This window comes from Pomacea canaliculata, linkage group LG1 (assembly GCF_003073045.1).
Source record: "Pomacea canaliculata isolate SZHN2017 linkage group LG1, ASM307304v1, whole genome shotgun sequence".
Taxonomy (NCBI): domain Eukaryota; kingdom Metazoa; phylum Mollusca; class Gastropoda; order Architaenioglossa; family Ampullariidae; genus Pomacea; species Pomacea canaliculata.
This window is the reverse complement of record NC_037590.1, coordinates 19,617,675-19,640,466: the sequence shown is the minus strand read 5'-3', so window position 1 is coordinate 19,640,466 and position 22,792 is coordinate 19,617,675. Positions and strand designations below refer to the sequence as shown.

The 22,792-nt window shown below is 45.4% G+C and overlaps 1 long non-coding RNA gene across 1 annotated transcript; it reads left to right on the top strand.

Moving 5' to 3' along the window:
* Positions 1-4,843: 4,843 nt before the first annotated feature.
* Positions 4,844-21,286, top strand: LOC112574022. The gene is made up of 3 exons (XR_003101330.1): positions 4,844-5,252; positions 6,437-6,535; positions 21,065-21,286. It is a non-coding gene; the product is annotated as an uncharacterized LOC112574022 (long non-coding RNA).
* The last annotated feature ends 1,506 nt before the right edge of the window (positions 21,287-22,792 follow it).

Genomic DNA, 22,792 nt, shown 5'->3' with positions numbered 1-22,792 from the left:
GAACATTTCTTACAAAAATCTCATCTAGTAACTGACCACGTTCAGCATTTCACCACGCCCATCAGCTGATCGTTCCGCCCATTTCACCACGCCCAGCATGTGACCGTGCTGATCATCTGACCACGCCCATCAGCTGACCACGTCTTGCAACTAATCACGCCCAGTGTTAATCAAGCCCAGTTTGAACACACAATCTACCGCGATTTTTTCCCATACTCTGCCAGACAGCGGGATTTCACTTTAAAATAAAAACTGTCGGGGGGAATAGTCGGTTAGGGTTAATGCTGTTTCATAAATGTTGACAGCCTTTTGTATAAGTTTTTTTTCTTAAAAAGAAAGCCTAGCGCAATATCCATCAGCGAAGGTATAGATGCGTACAACGGGGTGAAAGTGGAGGTGGAAGCTGGGTACTCGGTGTGGAATGCACCCTGCTTCTCTCTCTTTTTACCCGGTTCGTACATCTTGGCGCTCCGGCGAGAAAAGCGTTAGGAATGAAGGCATGCAAGCTCCATCGTACTGACGTGCGTTGTGCAGCCGTGTGTTGTGCAGTATGGCGGGCCTCCCTGTGATGAAGGCTTCGTGAGACGATGGAGCGTGAGGACTTGCCACGGCGCCTTCCACGGGGCGTTGTTTGTGCTGACCCCGTGACCCTAAAGTCGCGCGAAGATGCAAGCCACCATTTAACCCTTACTTTTACCCCATCTTCGACTGAAGGTGAAATATCATCTACACCTGGTTTCACGAGGTTGCATGACCAGTTCCGTCGTGATGACCGACGACTTCCGACACTGCCCGTCTCCTCCAGGGACTGAATCCGCGCAAGGTAGCAGCTAATGGGGTGCAGGTAACGCCTTTTTCTAGCCGCTAGCTAACGATTTAAATTTTTGCCGCGCTACTTAACCTGTTTTGTTTTGTTTTTTTCTTCGTCTGCTATTTTTGGGAAATTCGCCTTTTTTCGTCCCATCTCCCACATGCAAGGCGAGTTTATAAGATAGGTTTTATGTGCATGAGACGGGTCTGAGGGTTCTGTCATAGCTTTCGCTGCCTCATATAGGGAAGGCCAGACCGTCTAGTGTCGCCGACATCTGGATTGCATTACAAGTCATCATCTGGACTGCATCGCCATATAGCGTTAATCCGAAAATCGGCAGGCGTATCTTCGCGAGGGAACAGATACAGAGGGTTATCTTACACGCGTGTGTGTGAGAGAGAGAAAAAAAGAAAGAATACAGTGTGTGTGTGTGTGAAGGAATGATAATGTGTGTCGCCGACGCACGTGGGGCTGTATCCGACCTTACCCACTCTTCTGCCGGCATCAGCAGCGCGGACATTGGCGCACACAGCATCGAGCACGTACAACACGTCTCGCATCGGCGTGGCGGTCACAGGTCAAGGTCAGAGAGATCAATGCACGAAAACGTTCGCTTTGGGTGGATGGATGAAAAGGATAAAGATACTTGCAACGATGGGCAGGATTCCTTGACACCTTCGCGTGTATCGCGATGATAGTAGATGAAAGATGAGGATGAGGAGGAAATCTGAAGGCTGGAAGACTGTGTGACGACACAGGTTCATCAGAGAAGCCGAGGAGACAAACAAGAGAAACGGCGACATAGCATGGAGAATTCATATTTGAACTATTGAGAATCCACAGATGAAGACAGTGCAAAGAACGGAAGTGGACATGTCCTCTCGATCATTTCACCATAAAGAGAATGATAGGTTGTGGGTAAAGGTTACAGGTTACAATTAAAGTTGTTTGGATGAGAGTTAACCATGGAGGTTTTATTGGTCACAGAGAACAGTTATTCTCCCCGCGTGCGCACGTACGCTCACACGCTATTTGTTAACAAAAACTTTTAACTTTAACGTGGGTTTGATATTCAGACATGGGATCATGATTTTCAGACTTATGAAGCGTGGATAAATCGTACCCTAAGGGTAAAAACTTCTTGTCTCCATAGTTTCGACACACTATCCAGACCATGCAAATTTTGTTTTGTTACTTTTACCCTAGAGAATCCTCCTCGCTGATTTATTACCACCATCTCACGGGTACAGCAACATCCTTGGGACAAGAGGCTTGCCCTTGTTATTCACGGGACAAAGACTTGCCTCTTGTTTCAGGAGTGCATCACAAGACATGTGACACGAAATTTTTCTTCGTTGGGTGACTGCAAGCAACATGCACAGCGCAGTTTTTACATTTCGTTGGAGAATGGTGATAAGAAGCAGGATATCAAACATAACCCTGACGTTTACAACGCAGCTGTCATCACCACAATCTTTCCCCATGTCTGAGACAAATAACTAAATAACTGCTCAGTATTGTCAAACAGGGGAGGTGGGTGGTGTGGGAGTTAAAGAAGTGAGTGAAGGGATCCGATAAAAAAAAAACAACAAACAAACTACAAAATGTATTTCGTAAGACCGTTTTTCTTATTTAATTTTTAAAAAGTATATTAAAGCATCACCCAGCACATATCTTACAGTGCGAATATCAACTTTCTCTGTATTTCGCGAGGTTGGCGATTACAAGCTAAGCAGTTATTCCCTTCCCGGCTGTGAACTTTCGTCGACTGATTTTCAAAGCATACAGAGTGACAACGTAATCTCCTTCTTAGCAGAAGCTGTGGCCTTTTTATTATTACCAGCAATATTATTTTCATCGCTGATTTTTTTTTTTTTAGTGTTACTGGGGGTTATTGCCTGTTGTTGTTTCCCGTAAACAAGTGTCATACATGCTTTTAACTAGTGAAATTCTGTCCAAGGTGTTTTAACATCAAGTCGTATTTTCACCATTTGTTTAATCACGATCATTTTCTTGAGTATGAAGGCGAACGCTGGCTGGGTTGGGTGAGGAGGAGGGAAGGAACATTGCGAGGGGCTGTAAAACACATGCTTGACCTCGGACGGTCACATGTTTGCCCTGCTGACCTTGTTGTGGGAGGGTACGGGAGTGGTGTGTGTTGGGGTAATGTTCGCGTGTTGACGTGCACTCCGTTGTCTCGAGTGGCCCCGCCCATCCCCTCTGTAGGGAACCGTTGAAGACATGCCGTGACACGTGCAGCCGCGTGCTTCATGAGTAAACGAGCCTTTCTCTTTCGGTATCTTATTTATTTGTCTTCACTTTCTCTCTCTTATTTCAAACATATGGAAGTTGTCTTTGTGCTGTCTGATTGATAGTAAGCAGTAATTAGCTGTAGCTGATGAGTTTTGTTCTGTTGTACACCAGCACATCTCTCAATCTCTCCTTCGCCTCTAAATTCTTTCTCAACTTTGCAAGACTTTTTTTTCATTCCAAATTAAAATTAAGAAATCATTATTAGACATGGTGATAGGGGAGGGATGGAGGGTGGATGTAACGTGTGCCTTTGATTGCATCCCTTTTGTATCTCAGTATGGTGTCCTGTAAGAGGTCGAGATGTGCTTTCCATGAACTTTATAACTTTGTTGACTATATGATTGTCTTTAGCAGTGTTTCCTAACATAATGGATGGTCATACAAGCTAAATTGCTAAACGTTGTCACATACTCGACAAAACTGTGTCCGGTTAAAACCAAATCGCGGATAGAGGGTGTGTGTGCACGTGATAAACAGGGTGTCCACATGAATCTGGAGCGGACACAGCTCCACTACCCTCCACCAACCCTGAACTACCTTTTCACTGACCACTGTAGACTCAGCACTCACTTGAGGGGAATAAACAGGGCAACTACAGTGTCTGCAGGTATTCTCTCCTTTTCAGTACTTAGTGGACCCAGCCTTAGTGGAGCCAGACGACATACACCTCCTCTCCGGCCAGTCATGGCATTTTATCGATGAGTATAGTTGCGAATATATTTTCTGATCATATGGTTCAAAATAACAACATTATGTACAGTCGTCAAAAGCGATCGTCAGCTGTTACTTTGACAGATGATTGTAAATGTGTCAGCGACATCTGGCAAAGATCATACAGCAAGTGTCAATCATTTATTGAACATGGTAATTTCTTTGTAATAACACACTTTCCAGAAGGCGGTGATTATATCAGAACTTTGTGTGTGTGTGGTAAATGCTTCTCGTTCCTTGTAAGATCTTTTCAAGGTGGAGGGTTATTTCTGCTCAATCATGTATATTTGTATGTGTGTGTGAGGGAGAGAGAGCGTGCATGCTATGCGTCCTGGGCACACATCCTCCACCCATTCCCCCTGAACATGTCGGACACCCATCCTTCATCTTCGCTGCACATGTTCTGTTTTGATCGGTTGACGCCAGGGATCGCTGTTCTTAAGTAAGGGGATATGGGGGAGTGTCAGTAAGATGATCCGATCAAATCGAGCCGCCCAGATGGTCGTCCGGCCACATCGTAGAGCATTTTTTTGGGGGGTGGGGTGAGTAGGACTTGATTCTTAGTACGTGGCGATATCATTCCACAACAAGAACTTGTTTATACCCACTAATTGCCAATTCTTATCGTCGTCGATGTGAATGATAATTATTCATCAGAGCTTCGTGCGAACAAAGAGAACAAGACAGAAAGTGACCCGAATGCTGGGGAGTGGGGTAAGATGAAGTCGTGGCAGATCTGGTGAACTTGAGGAGATTCCAGCATCGTGGCTTGTGTTTCTCCGGCTGACCCGCTAATCCCTTTTGCTTGGTATCGCATTCCACCGTCTACATAGTCAACACCCCCTCCCGTCAGAGGTCGGACCAGCGATCCTACAGTCCACTGGCGCGAAAAAAAAACCTAGCTCTGTCGTCAGAGGACGGGTCAGAAACGATCCAAATTAAGCCGGTAATTTAATGAGCCACTCACTCTAGCTTTCCCTCCTATACCGTCTCTTGACCCCTTCCACGCCCTTTTTAACTCCTCCTTCCCCGCCCCGGCTGTTCCCTCACCCCCGCCCCACATAGGATCCTATCAGTCGCACGTCCGCCATGTATTTAGGGCCCCGACACCCGCTGCTAGAGGACTGTCCCGAGTGGAAATTCGGCGGGCGAAGGAGTCCCAGACCCCCTGTTCGGCTGTCGCCTTGTCTTCGCGTCGCCCTCATGTCTTCAAGCCAACAGTCTTCGTCGATCGACTGACCGAAGGAATGAATGAAGAGTTGGGCAGTGAACATCCGCTTCCTTCTCGGCCAAGCCTCGCGTGACTCGAGTTACGAGCGAAGTTAGTGTGTGCGCGTAGTTTCTTCGCTGAAGTCTAGTAGGCGCGACAGGCACGCTCTCGTGACGGAATAATTTTTCCCCATTATAGAGTGAACATGTAAGTAACGGATGTTTTGTCTTTTTGTAATCGTCGTGTCATCTTACATTTTCTTTCGAAACAACAAAATAGTATGTTCGTAAACACTACTTTCTTTTAAGATTTTCTTTGTGTGAATGAGAGAGAGGTGTAGGGCGACCTCCTACCTCGTCGGTGGGAGGTATTCAAGGTATGCGGCAGGCACACCTGTAACAGTCGTGACTACAGCGGCTAACGCTGGCCGCAGAGTTCGCGTTATCCAGGGGGGCGGAACTGACGAAGGGGGGAGGGCTGTGGGGGAGGTATTTGTGTGCGGCTGTCTTCGCTGTGTTGTGTACGCACAAGGGAGGTTAGCCAGAAAACATCTTTGTCTCTTAATGCAAGTGCTTGCTGATTTTTTTGGCCAACAGGAAAACTGCAGCTGTAAAAATAGTTATCGGTTCTTGCGGTAGTATTTTATGGCATGTGGCCGCTCAGTATGATTTTTTAATTGTATTTCACACTGCGATGGTAAAAGTTGTTTTTTTTTGTCTCAGTATCTCTCTCTTAGCCGCGTTTCACTTCCAAGTCACCCCGTTTTGAGGGCGGGTTTGAGCTGGGCTAGCACAATACATGGGCGAGCACTCACGTTCCTGTGTTTAGCTTTCCCAACGAAGTTATCTCCCGTGTAAATTGCTGTGCTTTACAAATAATGCTCTACAAAAATTTAGTGTAAGCTCACAGTGCACAACCTTAATCAGCTGTTGCCACTTATGCACAGTGTGCAAAGAAATTACTAGAAGCAGTTGACTAAGTTATGTGAATGTACTGACAGGTGATTATTATCTCCTGCAGTAATGTGTCCCCACATGTGTCGCCGTTTCAGTTCTTAGCATATCCCAGAGCTGAAAATGACTACATAAATCTGCAGCCTTTTCGATTTTGCTGTGATTTGCCTATGCTATTTAGAAAAAAACTGTGTTGCTGTACCCTGATGACTTTTACTAAATATGTAAAGATATTAGGAGAGGTATTGAGCTTTTTAAAATCTTTTTGTAGTGCATAATAATGAATAGTTTTGATTTGTGTTTTACACTTGAACAGAATTAATATTTTTAATCCTTGAACCACTCATCTATCATCTAACTTTGTTGTTTATAAGCAGTTTTATTTTCTTTGACGCAGCTGCAGAATTCATATTAATAGTGAGTATTCGTGTGTTGCAGATATGTGTCAGAAGCGAAAACGCTTGAAGTGGAGTCAAGAACATGACTTTGAAGCCTCTGCAGCGGAATCTGAATAATTCTGTTATTTTTCCGTTTTTGGTAAGTAATTGTTGGTAATATAAAATAAAAACTTTAAGGGATTCAATATTCAAAATGCGGGGAAAAGAGCTCTGCTTACACACACACACGAGACTTCGCGAGCTAGGGGACACAACTCTGTAAATATAGCATTACGTTTTATGGATTAGCTCCCTTTCATTGTCTCTGAAGACTGCAAGCATATTTGCAAGATAGCTGCACACAAGATTTCGTTTATTTTTACTGCTATAGTTTTATTATGTCAGCTAATATATATATATGAGGAATTACTGTATCTAACATTGTCTTTATAAGACAATTATTTAATATCAATGGCTTTACGAAATTAAAAAAAAAAAACTGTTGTGCTGAAAATGCTGAGTGAACGAAACCAATCTGACACTCAAATTGCTTTGAGACCTGATAGTAATTATTCAGATAGCTCTCTTTTTTGCACATAAAGAAACGGTTTCTCTTGTTTCTTTTTTTAAGCCACCTTTACTTGCTTGTCAGTGTTAACTTTGCTGGGTCCTTGTCAGTGTAAACTTTGCTGGGTCCTTGTCAGTGTAAACTTTGCTGGGTCCTTGTCAGTGTAAACTTTGCTGGGTCCTTGTCAGTGTAAACTTTGCTGGGTCCTTGTCAGTGTAAACTTTGCCGAGTAATTCGCGTTGTAAACTGTGTTGGGTCCTTCCTTGTTACTACCTGTCACCGTCATAGCCTGGCGGTTTGTCATTCAGGCAGGGTACCTATAACAGTAATTCGAGTATCAGACCGTCTTTTTGCTCATTAGTCAAATGTAAGCTAGTCTTACACTTAATCTCCTTATAACAGTAAATACTGGTCAAAAGGTAACAGGGATTATGCGTGAATAAACAAAACAATTAAATTAACTACCCCTCCCCCCAAACAAAATGGTGGAAAAGCGTAAAAAAAGAGGGTCCATTGAGACTCCTTTTTTTTTGTTCTTGTGAATCTTAGTCGCATAATACAATATCTGTAGGTCGACCTCTCTCTCCCTCTCTCGTGTGTGTGTCACTCGTGATATCATCACGTGACAGCAGAAACGGGTAGAGGCTTGTCCCATAAAACCGCCCGAATTTTTGTTTTGTCCGGGTGTAGCACGAGACAGTGCACACATGTTAGGACCTGTTCGTCGTCAGGGCGACTGGGAGGCCGACCCACCTCTCTGTCAGCAGGAGGCGGGTTTTTGCGGGGAGGGAGCTATACCAACACTTGGGCTAGTTCAGTCCCACGGCAGATCGCAGTTCAGACTGGTTCAATCATAGTTTCTCCCTCAAACTTTAAAAATCATCTTCATCGTCGTCGTCATCATCATCATCCATTTTGCTTTTTGTTTCATCTTGTTCTCAGTTTTGGAGCGCGTTGTTATCGTGTGTGACGAAAGCGTTGTGGACGGATGTTTTCCTTACTCACGCGTCTCAGCGTGAATCCTTTGTTAACGGAGATAGTTCTTTGTTTCACAAAAATTAAAAAAAAGGTAGTGGCCCACTTTAGACTGTTTTCCCAACTTTTTTGCGACATAAGACGTATGCATGGTTTGAGCGGTCACTCTGTGGGCGACAGAGAGAGAGAGTGTGGGGAGTCGGAGAGAGAGAGAAAGGGTATGTGGGTGTGTAAGATGACAATGCATTGGCGTTTTCAGCGCCGAAGCATTTTTCCCACGAGAACCGGTGCACGCTGGGAAAAAATTGTAAGATTTAATTCCTACACTCAGGCACGATCGCAAGCTTTGTCGATGTTTCTCAATTCTTTCCAGCTGCTTCGACATCCTTGTGTATTCCTTTACCGCCTCCCAACCCTCCCTTGTGTCACTTTGTTTTTTTCTATGTCTGTCCCTTTTTGCCTGCTCCTTCGGCATCCAGATTTGTTCCTTCCCTTGATCTGTCATCTATTATCATCGTCTTTCTCATCGTGCTCCCACGTCAGCTACTTTTTCATCACACGCATAACAGTTCCTGAAAGATCGATGAAATGTATCATGTCGGCGATGCTGTTTTTATTCTCGAATTAATAAATTTTAAATAATGAGAAGCTATAGGCAAGGTTTCTATAATAATGAAGCTCCAAGATGTTGGAATTAGAACCATGCTACTAACGCCAGGCAGGCCACCTCCACCTGTTCCTCTTACAGAGCATTAAACAACTTTATTTCGTCTCCCTGTTGTGTGCTCCCGTCTGCCTTTCTCAATCCTTCAGAAGAGCAGTATTTTATAAATTGAATTCCAAGTCGAGAACGCCCCCTCTTTGCAACAAAAAGAAAAGAAAAGCAGTCTATCGTGGTGAAGTCGGCGAAGCGAAGTCAAATGCCTCAGCCTCGTGAATAGTTTGATTTGCCTCGTGCCTTAGAAAGTTACATGTTTGATGAGAAAACACTGATTGAAAATATCGCCACACATAAGAGACCCAATGAAGCGCACAGCGCGTATTACTTTACAAACTAAGTCGCCGCCCCGACCAACTGGATGAATTGTACTCACTCCAGCCCCGTAGTGGCTGAAAGGAGTTACATGTTCTTTCTTTAAGGTTTAGTGGGAAGCCATGTTTTTTTCCTATGGAGCTGTAGGCATAATATATCTTTATAGTATTGTTTTTCTCCAAGACTTGTCGAGAAAGGTGAAGATGTATGCAGTTTTGGAATGTATTGTTTTAAATACAAGTATCTGGCAAAAGCTTTTTTCGCTGTCCAGTTAGTGGAATGGTTTAGCAATCGTGTTCTGTGTACTTATCCTTCATCCCCTTCATCGCTGGTTTGGCCATGTTTATCATAAAAAGGGGAAATTTTTGTAAGAGAAATTATTTTCAGGTTTTTAATGACAACATTCGCTGTATTTTCAAATCTCTGTGGAAGTAAGAGGTGAAGAATAGTAAGAGTCGTTGTCGACAATTTTGGTTTTGTTCTAATATCTAGATTATTTTTGTTGTGTAATGTGGGGAAACAGGTCAGGGTGTATAGTGCATACAAGTCAAAGGTATGGTGTATATAGTGACATGGATAGCAGAGCATAGCGTGTAGTAGGCAATACATTATGAGAGTCGCACTTATCTCCCTTTTCTTTTCCCAGTTTTTCATTGTTTCCCTCCCTTTGCCGCTCTGACCCTTCCTTCCCCAATACCTTCCCTTCTTTTTTGATTATCATCTATCATTTTCTTGTTGGGAATTTGCACCTCGAAAGCTTCTGTTGTGCAAACCCGCCCTGAATGTCGACCCCAGGACTCGGCCGTCACAGCTGTCCTCCCCTACCCGCCACCTATCCATCCACTCCCTCTGGAAGAAGTGCGAAATAGCTTTGCTTTCCCTCCACAGAGCTGTAAATGAAATAATCAAAATGCATGGGAAATTTTCGCCGTGTTGGGCGCGAACTTTGCTTTGAGAACTGCACTTCTCTGCTAACACACAAGTAGGGTTGTGACACCAGGGGCTTTTAATCACGCGGAGCCCAGCCCGGTGCCAGACATTACCATAAATCAAATGGCATCATAAAAAGGCTCACACGATGGCTTTGAAACGAGCCGGTCACATTTATAACTCTTTCGTATGCTCAGCAAATCTTGAAATCGAATTACCTGAAGTCTTGATAGTAGCCTCATAGTACAGTGGTTATGTGTGTGTGTTGTGCATGGAAGTGTAGCAGTTGTGGTTGTGTGAGAGTGTGAGAGAATGTGTGCTTGTGTGAGAGAGAGCTAAGGTTATGTTGTCGCAGAGACGTGGAAATAAAATATGATTGGATTATGTGATGGCAGGGAACGGTTTCAACATTATTTGTCTTTCAGACTGTAATAAAATACAACCCGTCACGAACTAGGTCACGATACAGTAGCCTTGACTCTTGCCCTTTGGCTCCCCACCCACCCACCCCGAAAAATAAGCGAGAAATAGAAAACATCTGGCCTCCATCAACCAACCAAATCAAACAAAACAAAAATAAAGAGAAGCTAAACGAAGATTTCTTGTCCAAAAACACTTGTCAACTGCGTGACGTAGGCTGTGCTAACGGACCGCGTGTCTACGTGTCACGTGTTTATGTGTCTATGCGTCATTTCCCTTTTTATGTAGACGCGACTTTGCCGACAGCCTCGCTTGCAAGTGACGGGCCTATTAATTAACGGTGTGGAATGCGACCTCATTAATCACCGTGCTAGAGTGGGTTTGTATTTATTTACACATGTTTCTGGCTCTTGTTGCTGTGCCAGCAATCGTCTAGCGCCACTTGTGAGATTCGCTGAGACTTTAACGGACTTTAACTGTTCAGACGTTTGTGAACTAGCCTGACTTCAAAGTATCCTACCGACATTTTGAGGTTATGTTTGTTTGTAAATGTGTGCTTGTGTATATTAGAAATTTCGCCGGTTGTATGACTTGTGTATTTATGTTCTGCGTGTGAAATCTTTGTGGAAACGTTTCTTCCAGAGTTGTATTGAGGTTCACACCGCCAAGTTAATGATTATTCATTGAAATTTTTTTCCCCAACTTGTGTTCTTAAAATAACTTGTAAAATTGTGTTTTTAAACTTTTCTGGCATCATCTCAAAGGGTGCATAGAGCTTGTTTAAAATAAAAACAGAATTTGTCATTCGTAACTTTCAGAGATAGATATTTTTCTGAAGAGGACATTGCGGCTAGTATTTAACAGCGCTGTGTTTCTTAAAGACACGTTTAGTACGAGACTTTAGTCCTCACAGTTTGCCAAGATTTTTAAAATTTAAATAATAAGGTTATGCAGATGAAAGTAAACTCAGTTAATGCATTCTCAAAATATACTCGAGTTTGACCCTAAACGACATCAACAGATATTCAGATGCTTCAGGACCTGCTGGTGTACGTTGAAGTTAGAGTTGTGCTGTTGCTGCTCTCGTGCTGGTCTCATTCATCTGATATGCTCATGAACTGTTACTTTGTGTCGCAGACAGGCTCATGAACTGTAGGCTTTGTCCATTTGATGTTTTTGATATTCTATGGAAGCGAGACTGTGTACAACTCACGCGCGTGGCGTGGTTATGTGCGGCTCGGACGAAGATTTATTAACATTTGTACGGTGGCCACTTGCACAACACATTCATAATTTTAAACAACTTTATACCATAAATCTATCGAGATAATCAGTTTTGTGAAAAAATGCACAAGACAATTTTAGAACAAAAAAGCTGAAATTGTTTTAAAGAAACTGTTTAAGCCAGACATTCATTCCCAGTCAACACAGTTTTTCCATATGCGTTTGTGCAATACATCTAAATGGCATAAGAGCGATTAAAAAAAAAAAAAAAGTTTCTAAATGTACTTAGAACAGTTTTCAGTTTTTTTAAAAACATGTGCTGCTAGTCCCAGACCCTCATGATGAGTATTGGTCTGCCTTTGTAAGGTAGTTGAAACGCGAATAAAAGAAGAGCAACTGCGAGAGAATGAGAGAATGGAAGAACATTTGAAATACCAGAAATTCTACAACAGAATGTGATGTCCTGAGAGTGGGTCACTGGTTTCTTCCATGGAATTCTTCAGGACAGATGTGTGGAAACGAGTATACCGCCTCATTTTTGTTTTTTGTTTTTTCATTTTATGCGACTGTGTTTGTCAGGTAAGGAAATCAGCGTCTCATCGACTATATCTTTGGAGGAAAAAAATAACTGAAGGTTAGTAGATGCTATTACTTATTTACACATAGTCGTGTAGAGTCTCTTAAAAACAAAACGCGTAAAGCAGAACCAGAGAACTTTCCGGTTCCCAGGACTCAACATACACGGGGTGGAATTGGAGGTTGAGGGTCGGGGTCGGTGTTGGGGTCCCTTTGCATGGTCGATATCCGGAATATTATGGGCCCAGCTATTGCGAACGGTAGCGCGTTTATTCAGCTGCGATGCTTTTTGTAAACACGGAGCAGAGACTCACGGGTAGGGAGCAAGATCTCGCGAGAGGGCCAAAACACGAAATGATCCAAGAAAGTAAAACAAAAATAAAATGGCTCTTTCCACGCCGGCAGTTTATTTTTAAGGACCACCGCAAACTCGATCACTTCGGAGGCAGGCGTAGTGTTGAACGACCTTCGAGTATGTATTTCCACTGTTTACAATTTTTATGGTAATGGAGGTATGCAAGAAAAGATTGAATAGGCAGGGGTGATAGAAAAAGCTGCTAAGAAATCACCGACTGGGAGGTAGGAAAGGGGAGAGAGAGAGAGAAAGTGTCATAAATGAAAACGTTAACGGGGTGGGGGATGGTAAACAGAATGGTCTGGTTGTTTAATAGAAAAATAAGGGTTCAAGATAGGGGTGGGTGGGAAGGGTTGCCAAGGGGTCCAGCGCCAGTCAGACTCTGCGACGAAGGTCGGCGAGGTCAGCTTATGACCTAATAATATGGCGGCGTCTAAGGGACACAACCTCTGATGAATTCGCACATTCAAGACGTGAGAAAAGTAACCGCCTTCTGGGCTGAGGAAGGCACATTAGAATCTTTTATACAAGACAAAAACCGGCTAGTAGTCGTTCGGAAGAAGGGTGGCGCCACGACCGATGTGGAAGGGGACACAACTTTGCGGAGTCTGCACTTTTTCGGGGGGGACGAGATGGGGGGCGGCTGGCTTCGAGGGGAGGGGGTGTGGCGGCGCTCTCGCGCTAGGAGGGCATGCTGGGATTGGAAAAGGGTTTGGACATTAGTGACGATATGATGGAAGGATTTATAATGATACTGGGGTTGCGTCTAAAAAAAAAATAAAAAGAGGAAAAAAAAAATGTCGGCGGGCCGACAGGGGTGGAGCAGGACATATTTTAGCGCGCTGGAGCCGAGCAGTCGCGGATGGCAGAGTCCCACACGACGCTATCGTACAAGGTTCCAGGCGCCGCGTCTAGATTCCGGCTTAACTCACGACCAATCTTTGCCCGATGCCACTTTTGGAGCTGAAAACGATGAAGCGATGCGAAATCTTGGAGCAAAGAAATTACAGCACCTACCCTCTTTGCCGGCTTACACACACACATACATCCGCGCGGCGTGCAGTAGCCAGCCACAAGAAATGCTGCGCCGGAATTCTTTTTTAATGAGCCCGCTATCAGTGGCTCGCCGACTCGAGCGCGCATGCCCGACGCCCTGTGTTTAGTCTGGGCTACTCGGTGCGTGGCACTGCCGACCGTTGGATATAAGTCATTCTTTTGTTCCAGTAGCCATTTGCTAGTCTCTGTCTCTGTGCTTCTTCCGCCTGCCGCTCGGTGGGATGGAGCTTCAGCGCGAGGTGACATGACTCACCGTTGTTCACTGCGCTCTTCTGGTTAGCCACCGGAAGCTTCTTGCCATGTGACTCGGAAGTTACGTCATAGGCACGAAAAGCTGAAGTAGAGTGCGCTGGACGTTTGAACTGATATTTATGGGAAGGGGGGGGAAAATTGAAAGATGAATGTGACAGACATTTGAACAGAGACGTTCTTCTACCTTTATCTCTCCTATTTTTTCTTTCTCTCTCTTATCCCACCTTCTCTCTCTATTCTGTTGTATGCATTGAAATTTCTCAAAAACTTGCTTCTCTCTTCCCCACCCCCGTTCTCTCATACGTCTTTCTTATTAACTCGTAGAACAAAATAAAACTTGTTATAAATCATAAGATAATGGATCATTTCTTTTTATTTATTGGCATAGACTACATGTCAATAATTTGTAAAGAGAACAGTTTGGTAAATATATCAGCGTGACACAATTGTCACCCTCCTATGGCTTTTTAAAAAAAAATTCTATCCTTATTTTTTTTTTGTTTAATTGTTATTTATGATTTTCGTTTTGTGGGTGGAGGTGGTACTGATGCACAGAAATGTCTTTTGAATAAACTTTTTAAAAAATGTAGACAACACGGACATCTTGAAGAACCTGCACTGTTCAGCCGAGACCAGCCATGCACCGGGGGACTGGAGGACGGACATCCAGCCGCCCACATCAAGTATGGGAGGCACCATGTCTGTCAGACCGCCATTAAGTAACCGCCATAGCTGGGTTATCTTCCCTCGATAGGCGTAACAGCGGTGGGGCATAAGTGTATTTTTCATCTCATCTTTTAATTTTCTCAAACTCGCACCTCCATCCTGCCTCCCACCCCTTCCGCCAACGTCCGTAATTGCTACAGGCCACTGCAGGCCCTCAGGAAGCATCCTGCAAACTCTCTCACACTCTCCCACCCTCCTGTTGCGGCGGTGTAAACAAAAACAAGCGAATAACGGCATAACTGGTCTTTGTTGTCAAGGACCGTCTCTAGAAGCTCATAATATTTTCCTTCTTTCCGTCTCGTGGATTTCTGTTTGTTTTTGGTAGTTGGCAGCAGCTTGGCACCTTCGAGACTTATACAGCATGGCGTCACGCAGCCCCTTATCGCCATCGGAAGCAGCATTTGGATAATTTTGTATCCCCCGCAAGGCGCCTGCCCTTTGACCCGCCAAAGCGCTGTGATGTTAATTTTAAACTTGCTTTGCCTTCTGGCGCTAAGCTTGTCAGCATCAGGAAGCAGAGGATTGTTCGCCCACCTTACCTACAGGAAAGTGGAGGATGCTGCAATGATGGTGTTACCTTAGGTAACCTGGTTACGTTTGCGAAAAATCCGTGTTAGAACCTCCAGGATTGGTCGGGACCAAGAAACCTCAGTTGGAACCTTCTGGATTCATCGAGAAAATCTAGTTAGGACATGCCACATTGGTGAACGATGTCAAGGCATCAGCTTTACAAGATACAGGGTAAGTGTGGTTACCCCTTTCCCGCCCCTCTTCTTCCATCATAGGAGGTACTTTAATCTGGGTAGAAATCATCTTTTAAATTACGAGCCATCACTTCCCATGGATATTAGGTATCTATTAATCGCGAATGGCTATTTCCAACGCAAGAAAGGACATCTCTTGATCACGAATGACTGCTTCCCATGACCCGTTTATGTGATGACTTCCTCGGATAAAGCGAAGGACATAAAAGCGAGTGAGAAGAAACGATAAGAAAAGAAAAAAATAGCAGCGGCGAGGTTTGATCTCCTTGACGATAAGGAGGAGAGTTGACGAGGATTTAATGCGGACCCCAAAGGAAAGTAAAAACAAGGGTGGCGACAGCGCCACCTGCCGGAATGACTTGTCTCGCTTGGCGTTCCGCCTCGTGAGCAGCCATCAGCGGATCACGAACTGTTAATCTTGCGTGGCGGGATTACCTTGTTTCTTATTTCAGCGTCTCCAAGCTCACCCTGAATCAACACTTCTCCACAAGTCTTAGCGCCGCCGCCGCGCAGTTCTAAGAACTCCTTCCACACACCCACCCTCTCAACCCACCCAACCATTTTTTTTTTTTTCGTCTTTCGTTCCTGCCTGGCGCTGAGACCGCGCCTAATGTTTTCATTTCGGCTTGGGAGCGAACCGTCGTAAGGATGGTTCTCTCGGCATCTTGACGCACACCGGCCATGCCTAAGCCCTCCTCCCGCCCCGATATTTTGGGCACGATCTCCAGCTTTTTCCTCCGCATCCCCCATGGGACAGATGCGAGCGATTGTCGTCGCCGTGTTTGTTGTTGCAAGGTTGGCGCAGGCGCAAACGGTTGCACGCCGGCGGCTCGCGCGCCTTGTTGCTCTTGTTGCTGTTGCAGCTCGTCGCGGTGTCGCTGCCACCCAGGGAACCGGCCAGCGTGGAAACGACGCCAGACCGGCGACGGCCCGTCGACCCGACGTCTCCAACTTCTTGAAGGCGTTGGTCGCTCCTGTCTATTTATAGAGCTGTCCTCGTTCTAAATTTATCTCTTCCGTGTCAGAGCGGTGGAGCAGGGATGGTGGCGGGGGTGGGCTGTGTGGGGGATGAGCATCTCTCGGCTTAAGGCTGGTGCTGGGAAAATATCTGAGAACGTGCAGCATGCCGCGGTTAACACGTGGTTTCGGTGTCTTGCAGTCAAAGCCCTGCCCATTACAGACCGCATGCGTAAAAAAGAAGTTTTAAAGATGGTTTACCAACGCCCTGCCCCATACTGCGCGTGCGCGCTCGCACACACACACTCTCACACACACACACTCTCTCTCTCTCTCACACACACACACGAGTTCTCTCGCACACTCCACACATGTTATTGATTTCGCTTCCACCCTTTCAAGCATCTCCGCATGTGTCATTGATTCCATCTCTGCCCTCGGCGCCCTGAACATTCTTTTTGAAACGTTGGGTATCATGGTAGGCGTGCCTATTGACATGTTAACCCTGTTTCCCATGATCCTGGTCAGACCACGGACGTGTGTAGGTGGACTGCTGTCTGGCTGCCGAGACCAACGCTTAGCCTCGTTCGAAGTTAGTCTCGGCGAGCCTAAACAATGAATGTGACTAAACCGGAAGCTTTGTAGTCTCATGCCTCGTTTTAGTAGTTAACTGGAAAAAGTCATCTGTCAGCAGTCCAGTAATACAAGTTCGTGGTCAGACTGCCGCTGACTCAAGTAACAACAACGAGCTGGAAATATTCTTCGTGACTTATATAAGACCATCTAAACTGGATACATCGGCAAGGATGTGAATGTGGCATTTTTTTTAAAGTTAAAAACAAATTGCTGTTGTCTCCATATTCGTTAGTAGCAAGCAGAGTACTGTAGTTTGTAAAAGTAAACATTCTGTGATGTCTGTTTTTGTTTTGTACTCCAGCGCCAGGCTTGTATCTAAGCTGGACCAGACCTGCATTTGTTTCCCCCGACCCATATCAGTCACTTTTCAACGAAATGGCCAAGAGATGCTGATATCTGTTACAAAGACTGCAGCAGACAATCTGGGCGACAGTCTAATCCTGTTTCATCCAAACTGTCGCGAGCAGACATCTTGAAATGAAGGCAGCCCTCACCTCTTCGTGGGTCAGGCCTTGCTTGCGATATTAATGACAACATAAAAGTTGGACTGGTAACAGGAAACCTGGGCGATTAAAGCTCGGAGAAAAAAAAATCCAACATTTACCTAACAGCCTTTATCACAACATATCCACCATAGTGGAGTGATTACATTCTTCTCAGTGTTATTATTTCTGCATTCTTATTGTTCTACTCCAGACCCGAAAGAAAAAAAAAATACTAGGTTGCGGTTTCCCGTTTCTGCGCGCGCATAACTTCCTGCATCAGAATTTACCTTCCCGCGCCGAAGAAGAAAACAAAGTAGCCCTCCTGGGTCGGCGGTGAAAATTTTTCAAAAGTTGATATAAAGATTTAGAGCCCCGCGTCCAGCAGGGGGGCGGCGAGGGGCGCAGGGCCCGGCAAACGTTTGCTCGCCCTGGCCCCTCTGTGTGTGGAGGGCTGGTGGGCTTAAAGTGCTAGTCATTTGAAACATGTAAGCCGCTTTGCTTTTCCACCTCCACTGCAAACAGCAACCCAGTGGGTTTTGTGGCCGGACCTGGCGACTGCTTGGATAAACTGTCAGGCCGTTTGCTCGGACAATTACGTCTGATATTTAGTTTTCTTTTGTCTTCGGCGTGTCCAGCGTGCAGGGCCTGCTTCATCTTAATGCATCCATCCCCAGCCTTATAAGCTCATGTTTTGCGGGTTGGATAGCATCCCTTAGGGTGAGAGTAGTTTCCAAGAGGCAACTTGAAATTATTTTCCTTTTAATTTCATATTTAATCTGTTAAACTTAGTACGCTCAACTTCAGTTTCAAATATACACGAATTAAAATAAATTAAAACAGTAATTTAATTTAAATGACGAATTAATTATTTTGTTTTAATTTAAATCATGAATGACAAAAGTACTTATGGATGAAACGAGTAAATATTTTCCAACTTTAAATGCAAACGTTTGTGTCGTGGGGTTTAAGAGTCGAGCGTGAATTGGAGATTGAGACCAGAGTATGAGGCGTGCATATAAGGCTATAGATTGTTGAGGACGGCAGAAAGGAGGGAGGGTGAGGAATCCATGTTGATTTTTGGACTACCTCCATGTCTTGGCGATACGGCCACATGTCTTGGTCATCTGTCCACTCTGTGCAAGCAACCTCCCGTTAATGCTAGCATGACCCCGAGCCCGTCTTGGCCTCTGTTCACACGGCTGTACGCGCACGCATGCACACACACACACCTAACGCACGCACACGCCCTCGTGTTTGATTGCCTTGGCATTTTCTAGAACTAACCTTGCCCAGTATTCAAGAAGATCGCCCGTTAAAGGTAAATACTCGTGGCAACATTTTTGTCTTATAACAAAATATTTCGGAATAATTCTCAATAAGGGGAGAAAACTGTAAATATTCAGGTTGAGGGAATTTCGCTGCTTGTAGTTCGAGAATACAAAATAGTCCATTGCTGACTTCATATCCTGCTCGTACATATGCGAATTTTCAGTTATTTGTAACGAGCGAATATTCTAATTTTTCTGATCACGATCGTCTCGACGAGCGAAGGCTGCACGTAGGGGTTGTAACTGGCCACAAATAGACAAATAAATAAACAAAATGTGGCCAGCTGATGCCCGAGACAACCTTTGCTTGCCGCACCCCGCAGTTCGGCTGGGCGACAAACAAATGAGGTGGTGGGCTACAAATTGTAAGGAGAGACTAGCCGGGAGGGGAAGGGGCGCTCCATTCCTCCTGTCTCACTATCTGCAGGTCGCAATGGCGGGCTTCGTTCCCTTTCTGTCTCTCACGTCCACACACACGCACCCAGACACACTGATGTCTGCACGCCCGCGCGTAGGCACGCACCGGAGACGAAAACCGCGATTTGATGTAAACCTGAAATTATTCTGTAGATGCGGCAAGGAAACCTGTTTGCCTCCCTCACATTTCGCTCTTACATTTTCACGCGGGTATCTCTTACGCGGGTGAAGACAGTGAACGATCTGCAGTTGCTTGATCGCTGGTTGGTGTCAGGGTTCCCGTGTTTTACGCTGTATACCACCTGCTGAATCCCAACCGAAAATTTCTGGCTAACTAACCCTTCACGCTGTCCCTCGAGCGTGACGGCGTGACTGTGCGTGCGCACGCGCGTCTGTGTTATCACAAGAGTGATAGAACAAACAAACCGTACTTTTTTCGTGCGGTCTTCGTACTAAAGATACAAAATTTGCTAGTCTTAATACTGATGAATATTTGTAAATAATGTTAATGCATGTGTTGTCCTGTTATGCAAAATTTAGTGACAGTATGTTAGGACATTTGATGTTAGTTCTCAGCTCGTCTAAGGGTGATGACAGAGATACAGATACTAGTAAGTTGGTTTTCTAGAAATAAAGAGTAGATTTCAGTTCTTGGAGGAACGGTACTATTTCAAACGACAGAGAGATTTACATTGATAAATGGAGCAGGAACTGGACGCAGTGACTTCATCCTTCGAACTCTCTGTACGAAAAGTTCCTTCTTTGATCCGAACTTGATTCTCTCCCCTCCACCCCACCCCGATAAAGTAATAATGACACGAACGAAATGTCAAACAGTGAAGTCAATGACCCTTGTTTACTTTTCGTCACGTGACTTGTTCTACGTTTCGATCGCAAGACCGGTGCTAGGAACCCCGAGAGTGCAGGACTCTTTAGTGCTTGCTTGGCTCGTCGACACTTGTTTCCACCCTGTCATTACCCCTTTCCCTCCTCCCAGCCTCTCCCCTCCCTCCCCTCGAGGGCACCGTGCAGAAGTGCGGGGCTCGTTTGTTTGAAAGTGAGCTAATCAGCCTGTAGATTAGCTATCGGACGCCTGATAGCGAACGTAAAACTGCGGCAGCAGATGGCTTGCTTAGTGCAGGATTGATGGGCCCCCAGCACCAGTTCTCGCCCCGTGTCCGCCGCCCTGACAAGGGAGTAGGGAGGCAGCCAGAATTAAAGCTGAGCCCAAGACCTAACACGAAACCGAGACCTAACACTTGCCGACAGACTCATAAAACGTGTCGTTGTCATTAGCTTGTCGCCAGACGGCGCTGTTGATTTGAAACTAAATTCGAGGGAGTGGGGGAGAAAGAAGAAGAAGCGGGGAGGTTACTCGACTGACACAGATTCAGGAGATCGCAGGGCGCGACAGTCAAGCAGTCAGGAAACTCCACAGTCCCTCATCCTTCCGCCATGAACGATAAAAAATTCTCCTTTTTCGTCTGAACTGATAAGAGTTAGTATAGTTATCTCACACGGGTACTTTTCTCACCAGCATCAGACAGTTTCATTTTTTTTAAAAGTAGATGTTAGGAATTCTATGGTGACGTCAGCTTGTCAGTAGTGACATAACGATAATTAGGTGTCGGCATGTCACATGCAGAAGAAAAATGTCGATGTCGAGAGACTGGGAGTGTGTCCACTAAAACTGAGTGGAGTCGATTCATTGAGGTTAATTGCGTGTGAAAAAACATTTATGACTCTAGTAAACCTTTAAGCAGACTGAATAATATGAGGCTAGAAGGAGGCTGAGGTGATGGAGCGTGCGACAAGGGGGAGAACCCTTGAAAATGTTTGTAGGATATATGGCCAACGTTGACAGTGTTGACCGCACTAACCTGCGATATTTGTGGTTCATTTCGCCTCCCCTTCTACTCCTCCCCTGGCTGGCATTGCATTCAGCGACCCCCGCACCTCTCTGATGTCGTTATCCTTGCTGTTGTAGGTCCTGGCGGGAGGTCACTCATGGCTGGCGAGGTCGTCGACAGGTGGGATGATGACGAGGAGGATCATCCTGTGAGGGACAGCAGCCTTGTGGACAAGCCGGTACGCCTGTTAAACTGACCTCACACGCTGACCCCAACAGAAACCATAACAGGTGGGTGGGAACTAGTCTGCCTGTCTGCTAATTTCGTCCCATTTTCAACCCGATTTGTCCCATTTTCGGTGAATGGATTACTCCCCCAGCCTCGCTTTGGGGACAGGGTGTAGGATGAATCCTTCAAGTCCAACACCAGTTTAATCCATTTTAGAATTTTACACCCGACATTAAAAGTTTACGGTATTGGGTGGGGATTGATATGACTGAACTAAACTAAGTGCAAAATGCTTTTCCCCAAACCTAAGCGACTTTCCTGAGAAATAAGCATAAAGACATTATCAGACAGAGGTTAAAAGACATAAAAAATATGCATTTGTCACCAAGACAACAGCCGAAGGCATAAGCTACTTTGTTCTATCCATGGAGATTCTACAGGATTTTACCTCTTTTGTGCACACGGATGTTTGTAGTTCTGCACCCGGAGAACAGTCGTGATTTACTCATAGCTTGGGAAACAATAAGTTATACTGGAAAAAAAAAGATTTTTCACACTTCTAGGTCTTTAAGACCTTTATTTGCAGTTGTCAGACGAGGGTTCTACTTCATTCACCTTTCACGTGCACTGTGTGTGTGGCTTTGCGTCTTCGTTGTCCTTCCTCGTCGGGTAGCCCCCACCCTGTCTCCTCCCCCTCGACCCCACCGCCAGCATACTTAGGGTGAAGTTTATTGTCAACACTGACAAACCAATCGGCGCATGATTATAGCTGGACCCTGCTCTATCAATAAATATTCCGAAAGAACAAACAAGAAAACCAAATGTGTGCAGTGCTTTTTAAAAGGTTAAAGGTGAAGATTTACACAGAACTCACCAACCGACCCCAAGGTAAACCAATGTCAGAGTCGTGTTTGGGGTGGGTAGGATGGACGGAGAATATGACGGAAGAACGAAAACGCACTTGATCCGTTGTTCTGGCGTTATTGACTTGTTCGTGTTTAGAGAAAAAAAAAGTCTGTCTTAAGAGCATGATAAACCGCTTCAAGTCTGGGAGTAATGGACGAAAGAAAAGATTGCGGAAGACGAGAAGGAACTTTTGGCGTGCTGACAGGCCTGGAAAAATTGATGTTCAGAGGGCGGTTGGAGTATTAAACAATCTCATTCCCCGCTTAGCACACTATTGCAAAGCGCCAGGGTGAGCACAGCTCACCATCACACCCTCCAGTTCGATCAGCCTCCCCCACATGGCGGAACTCTACCAGTGTGGTGTGGCTGGTGGCACAGGAACAGCTTCCATCACGGACATTTTTTTTCTTTTCTTTTTCTGTACTCCTTGCTTGTCTTTTGTGGCCGGAGGTTGATGAAAGGCTGTGTGCGCAGTGTCCGCGCCGCGGCGCCACCGTCTGCGGCTCACGTGCACGTGCAACCCGACGCCTGCAGCTTGCTGTACCCAACAATCGCCTCCTCGGCCTCCCCCCAGTACCCGACGCTTGCTGTACCCAACAATCGCCTCACCGGCCTCTCTCCCAGTCTCGGCAGCTTTGCACTTTACGCAGATTAAATAATCGCTTATGCTGCGCCACCACCACCACCACCACCACCACCAACCACCACCACCACCACCAGCTTCTCTCTCT